Raw genomic sequence first — 7,527 nt, 5'->3', positions numbered from 1 at the left:
CCATGGAAGTTTTTGGCTGCAATATAATGCAATAATTCATATTGTGCAGGGAAGGTCTAAGGGATGGAGTGGGACTTCAGGTTTCCCCCAGAACTAAAGATCTGCATTGATCAGGTTTTGGTAATCACAATAATATTAATAGAGCCTTCTAAGCAGCTTTTGGGGATTTGCAGAAGGCAGTTTGCAGATTTTTTTCTTGTCTTTTGCTGAATTGTCCACCCAGCTATCAAGAGTGGCAGCAGACTAAAACAGCTGTTTTAGGGTCTGCAACATGGCACAACAGAAGCTAGTGGTATTTTTGGAACCAGGTGGCATTTCAGACCAGGTGGAGGCAGCTGCTGTGTCATATTTGAGGGCATTGCCTACAGTCACACCTTGGGTATTATTGGGTAGACTACTCCAACCAGCTCTTCATGGGATTGCTTTTGAAGATCACTTGTAAGCTGCAATGGCGTAATGGGTACACAATTGACTTTCCTATAAACTCTATTACTTTCAATAACCCGTTGGGTACAATTCAAGCTCTGGTTGTCACTTACAAAGCCCCTTCATGACATAGATAGATCTTTAGCCCCACTATACCAGGAAATCAATACCACATGAAGACCAGAACTACTTTTGCTGAAATTGGCTACAACATAATCCTGCAAGTTTGCTTGTGCTATATTTCCCAACCTTTCACCCTCCTAATACCCCACTGAATTAGGAAGTTATCTGCCTGAACTGTTTTGGAGTACTTTTTTTTTTACTCTTGTTGGAGTAAGCCCCCTGAAGTTACCTATAACAAGCCATGTTAGGGGCTAATCAAGGACAATCAAGTTAGTCCTAGTTACTACTTTAGGCAGAGAAAAGACTCGGGCAAAACTGGTAAGACTATGGGCAAACTGCTGAGCAAAATGGTCACATCCATCAGACCTTCCTGAATATCTCTTCCTCAGAGGGAATTTACTATCCTCAACAAGGCACCTTGCTGACAGCCCACTGATGCAGTAAGGGAGGAAATGTAATGATGCTTCACTTCCCTAACTTCATGGGGTAGGCTCACACTTGAATTCACACCCAAGCTTGATCAGATTTCTGGGATTTCTCTGTCAGTGCTCCAATGCTTCAGCTCCTTGGAGAGACATCTGCCGGGGCAGGCAAAGGGGGGGGGGATGGATAATTACAAGCAGCACCTTTCACATGCACATTGCATAAGTACATACAAATGAACAGAGTACATATTGCTGCTTTCATCACTTCAATCCACTTTTTTTTTACTGTGGATGTCTTAGTAAGCCACGTTGTGACTCCAGATCATCACACAGAAAGAGGCCACTTGGGAGCAATTTCATTGATTTCTCAGGTTGCCACCTGTTGTCAGAAGCTAACTAGGCAATCAACAGAACCACCTGTTGGATGGTTGGGAAATTCCCCATGCATCCTCTGGAAATCCTGCTGTTCCATCCAGCTTAAGAAAATTAACTTTAGTTGGACCAGAAAGCAACAAATTAAATGTGATGCACTCCTCAGTGAGATCACCACCACCCACTCACTGCACTTATATGAAGCTTACTGAACAACAATAACCTGTATTGCCAGAGATTGCCATGCCTGTAGTTGCCATGGACTCCAAACTTTCCTTATCTCAGCTCCCGAGACATAGATTGTAACAAACACAATTTCAACAACAAACGTTTGCCTAATTCCAGTATATAGAGAGTTTGTTTTCTTGGTGCCTGGGGGAATAGATATAGACAGCAAAGGCAGAAAACAAAACATTGGCATGGATCAAATTCACAATTTTATTAGATCTTCATATGTGGGGATATGAGCTCTTAATAAACTAAGGGGAATCAGGAAATTCTCTTATTGTCCCCAGGGCTTAATATGAGCCATGGGTTTATGATGTTTTGACCATACTAGCTGGATATTCCGGAATTCATAGTACCAGCACATCTGGAAGGAAAGGAGGATGGTAAAACATCTGTATCCATTTTCACAGTTAGGAGTTATATTAGTAGAGCGAAAGTAAGAAAAGAATGCTTTTTTTTGGTGCACAGAGGATAGGGCCCTCTGTGCTGAACTGTTACAATAAGTGGGATTCAATGAAATGCTCCCATACAGACTGGAGTCCTGGTGCTTTTCTTCTTAAATGGAAGCAATCAAGGTCTGATCTCATCTGGAAAATCAGAAAGTTCCTTCTTATCTCTCCTTGGCCTGAGAGAGATGCAATTACTCTGACCCAGCAAATGCAAGATAAAGGGTGGTGGTGGTTAAGGAGCATTTTAGTACAAGTTTCATCTGCTTCCTATATGAACTCCATAGCATAATACTGTATATTTCCATAAACCCAAGGCCTGAGACGCTTATAGACCTAATCAACTAGCTGGCAAGGAAAATCACTGCTATTTTTGAAGATATTTGTTGGTCTCCAAATACTGAGATTTGAAAACATTTCACACAAGCTTTTCCCAACCTACCACCTCCCCATGGATGTACATCAACTGCCAGGATTTCAGCCATTAGCCAGAAGGCACAAAGTAAAGTTGGACAATTTATACACCACTGGAAAATGGAAAGCCTTGTCACAAACAAAGGCCAGGTTGAGAAAAGCAGCTCACGATGAAGCCAGAGGGAAGCATTTTAATCTTAGACATATCTGGGGGAGGGAAATAAACAAACCTTGGCTGTCAGATGATAAGCTGTTGGCACCTGATCTACCACGTAACTTGTTAAGGTACCTCTAATTATCACTTTTCTTTTTTCTTTTTTTAAAGAGACAGTTTCAGAACTCCTGCCTGAGCTGAATCCTGTCCAAACATTTGTTGTTTAAGGTAAAGGTTCCCCTCGCACATATGTGCTAGTCATTCCTGACTCTAGGGGGTGGTGCTCATCTCAGTTTCAAAGCCGAAGAGCCAGCATTGTCCGAAAACATCTCTGTAGTCATGTGGCTGTCATGACTAAATGTGAAGGAGCACAGAACATTGTTACCTTCCCATCAAATATTTTTTCTACTTGCATTTTTACATGCTTTCTAACTGCTAGGTTGGCAGAAGCTGGGACAAGTAACGGGATCTCACTCCATTATGCGGCGCTAGGGATTCAAAATGCCGAACTGCAGACCTTTCTTATTGACAAGCTCAGCGTCTTAGCCACTGAGCCACCGCATCCCTTATTTGTTGTTTAGAACCTAATTAATATGCCAAAAAACTAATGGTTCATCTCAGAAAAACAACTTTTGGCATTTCTCCATCCCTATTACTTTCCATGTAGATTGATCTGAATTCAGTATTGATCCAGTCAGTGGATTTCATGAACTATTTGATTGAAAGACTCAGGGACAGGTGCTGAGGCTGAATAAATAACAGGACTTCCGAATTTTGGAATGTGTTGCTCAGTGTCTGAAGCAATATCTTTCTGCTACTTGGAGTGGCCCAAGACTGAACACTTGGAGGATCCTTGCTAGAATTTCAGATCAGTACAGTTCTCACCATTGAGCAATTAATTAGGTGTATCCATGACAGTCATGTTTGAAGAATCTAAAGCTGTTTTGCAGACAAAACTACTCATAATACAATCACATTCTGTGGGGTTTAAGCACTCAGCAAGTTCTAAGACTAAAATGGCAGAGCAATCAAAATGGCAGTGGATTGTTAATGAGCTAGGACAACCTATGAATTATTACCAATGATAAGTGTGTCTGCCTATTGTTATCAATCACCGTAAATCATCCCCAACCTGTATTATATAGAAGGGTTGGTTTTGGTAGGCACTTTCATATATTGATAGATGAATGTATCATTTTGCACTGGCTGTAACAAAGACAGTGCCTTGCTTATCTCTGTGAACTACAGCTTGATAGTGATTGTGATCCTTACCCTACATCTGGCTGTAGCAACAGTGACTGTAAATGTGGATACATACAGTAGAAGAGTATTCACCACAGGGGAAACATTATTTTTTTGTAATTACTTTATGGATCCATAAATCACTTTTATTATGTTACAAAATTTGGGAATGGAACCAATTTCATTAGATTCTGGTTCAGGACAGCAATATATTTCCAGTCTTTAAGTCAAGATGCTATCAGACTTTTGCTATTCTTCTTGCTCCAATGAACTATCACAGATTCTTCTCTGACAGTGTTTGTGTGAGGGATGTGAATATGCACATACACACAGAGAAGCACAAATACCCATGCTCATCATCCCAAATGATGGTGTTTTCATTGAAATTGATGGATCATAATCCACCATGCTATTCCAGATATGTATTTTTATAATCTTTCCAGTCTAGGCCTCATATAGAATGACTGGCCCAGACTTATCCAGCCAGTTCCCATGCCTAAAATTAAAACTTAGATCTTCCTGTTCCTGGTCTGGCAACTTAATTACTATACAACACTAACTCTTATATTTATCTCTCTCTTTCAGAAAACTAGCACAACAGGGCACAACATGCAAAACCATTATATTCTACTCTGACATATCTAAGTGGAAAAATTATTTGATTTTGATACAAAGGAATAGCTATGTAAGGCCCTAATTTTGATCAGAAGTGACATTGTCCATTCATAGTTGCATTACATTAGTGAAACAAATCCTTCAAAATACTTTGATTGACATCTATGTGAAAATGCTTCACAATTCATCCTGACCTGCTCAACTATTGCTGGAGGTAACACGTTTATCACTCTAGAAATATTGTTAGCCATGGTTAGAAGGTTAGGACTCTCTTAAGGTTTAGTTATTTGTTAGAAGTTATATTTGCCCTTTCCTCTAAGAGCTCAAGACAGCTTTACATGGGTTCACCCTTCATGTTACCTTCACATCAGGAAGATTAGACTGAAGGGCAGTGTCTGTCTCAATTATTTTTTAAAACATTTTTAGTATGGGGAAATATAACAACTGAAATGTAAAAAATATTGCAGTACAAATAAAATAGTATTTATTCCCAATAGTGATTAAAATGAACTAAAACTAAAGAAATAAAAAAAATCATACAACATACTAAATCTAGACAAAAAGAAACATCTTGCTTTGACTTCTATTTTTACAATATAAAGACATTTCAAAAATTGCTAAAGAATCCAATCTTTAATAACAGGAGCATATTTTTTTCCACCTATACCAATATTTCCCTTTGCTGAACCTATTTCTGGATTAAGTGTTTTTTCTCTGGTGGGACTGATCTAGACCAGTCTATCAGGGCAACCTGGTCTACCCAATTATGGGATGGAACATACTGCTTCCATTTTTGCCTTTCAACCCCAATCCAGGGGCCTTTGCAAGCAGTTACTTTCTCAACAAACTATTTTTGTGTTAAATTTATGTTTTTTACTGACAATGAAATAAAGGGAGACTAGTATAAATCAGTAGTGATATTCTGATGGTTCTTACCAGTTCAGGTGAACCGGTAGAGGCAATGGCTGGAGGATCCACCCGTCCACACCAACATAGTGTGTGATGTGTGCATGCCACTCACATTTGCGAACGAGTAGTGAAGGTAAGTGAATCCCATCACTGGTATAGATCTAACGTATTTTTCGGAGTATAAGATGCACCTTTTTTCCTCAAAAAAGAGGTTGAAAATCTGGGTGCGTCTTATACACTGAATACAGCATTTTTTGCCTCCTGAAACCCTGCCCCTTCACTAAAATGACCATGCATAGCCTTTAGGAGGCTTCCAGAGTGCTCCTGGGGGACTGGGGAGGGCAAAAATGAGCAAAAATGGGCTGTTTCTTTTGCTTAATTTTGTCCCCCCAGTCCCCAGGAGCACTCTATAAGCCTTCTAAAGGCTATGCATGCCCCCTTTTTTGACAAAAATGGACCTATTTTTTCTTGTTTTTTTGTCCCCCACCCACCCCCGAGGAGCACTCTACAAACCTCCTAAAGACTATTCACACCCTTTGTTTTGGAAAAAAAGGCCCCATTTTTGCAAAAAATGGGCCCTTTGGGGGAGGTCTGCAGAGTGCAAAAACCTTTTTTTAATTTGCCTCTTCAAAATCTTGGTGCGTCTTATACTCTGGTGCATCTTATACTCTGGTGCATCTTATACTCCGTAAAATATGGTATTTCAAGATATTTAGCTCTTATTAGCTAGCCTTACCTTTCTGGGATTTGAACCCAGGCTTGCTTGCATATTAGGTAGATGTGTTAACCTCTAAGCCATGGGAAAGGTGAAAGTGGAATTGGTATACTCTGTCCCATAATTGGGTAGACCAGGTTGCCCTGATAAACCAGTCCCACTGGAGAAAAACCACTTAATCTGTCCCCTGGTATAGCTGGCAAAGCAAGGAGAACCTGTGGCTTAGAGTTAATACATCTACCTAATAGGATAGCAGATGAGAGCTAAATAGCTTAAAATAGATCTATATTAGTCTCCCTTTATTTCTTTTTTTATAATTTTTTTTTTATTTTTGAATAAACACAGACAAAACACAACAAACACCACAAAATATCTTCCATTACCAATTGTAAAGAGTGTGTCAATTGGTTACAAAGAGTTTTCGTGCATCCCTTCCACAGTCATCATCTACAATTCATATCAAGTTATATGTTTTAAATCAAATATATTTATATATTTACTATCATCATACCTCAATCTTCATATGATTGTGATTGTTTTTACGTCCCTTTATAGTAAATATTCCAAAATTTAAAGCAAAACCACATGATGGCATTCGATATCTATTCTCAATATCATCCAGCAACATTACATCTTTATGACACTTTCTAAATAAAAAATTAATTATGTTAATAAAGTTTCCAGATCTCCTTTCTTAATCACTGTTTACAATTTATATCCAATTTCCCTTTTATCATGTCAATACAAATATTACATTTAGCTTTGCATTAACAGAATCAAGTCCACATGATGTATTAGTGCCACTTTATGCATCCTTAGTAAGACCATCCCTGGAATACTGTGTCCATTTTTAGTCATCACATTACAGAAAAGATATGGCTAGTCTAGAGAAAAGAAGGAATAAGGTGACATGATAGCACTATTCCAGTGTTTGAGGGGCTGCGACAAAGATAAGGGGCTCACATTACTTTCCAAAGCACCAGGAGGCAAACAAGAAACAATGGGTGGAAACTAATCAAGGAGAGATGCAAGATGGAATTAAGGAGAAACTTCCTAACAGTGAGGACAATTAGCCAGTGGAACAGCTTGCCTTCAGAAGTCGTGGATGCTTCATCACTGGAGGTTTTAAAGAAAAGACTGGACAACCACTTTTGACCGGGAATGGTATAGGATCACCTGCTTGAGCAAGGGGTTGGATTAGAAGAACTTCAAGCTCTCTTCCAGCTCTATTCTGATTCTGATTCTATAGATTCTATAAGGAATAAAGGCTTTACCTTTTCACCCAGAAGTCAAAAGGAGAAAGAAAGAAACTGCAAATTCTGAAAATAAAGCATGCGAGCTTCCTTCCCCACTAAAGCAAGCTCTCTCATTGCTGAACTTGTCCTAAAACATAGCAATAGCAATAGCAGTTAGACTTATATACCGCTTCATAGGGCTTTCAGCCCTCTCTAAGCTGTT

The sequence above is a fragment of the Thamnophis sirtalis genome, unplaced genomic scaffold, assembly GCF_051295495.1.
Source record: "Thamnophis sirtalis isolate CommonGarterSnake01/CBP01778 unplaced genomic scaffold, rThaSir2_p1.2 scaffold_1, whole genome shotgun sequence".
Classification (NCBI taxonomy): Eukaryota; Metazoa; Chordata; class Lepidosauria; order Squamata; family Natricidae; genus Thamnophis; species Thamnophis sirtalis.
The sequence above is the reverse complement of the archived record's forward strand: the minus strand, read 5'-3'. Positions refer to the sequence as shown.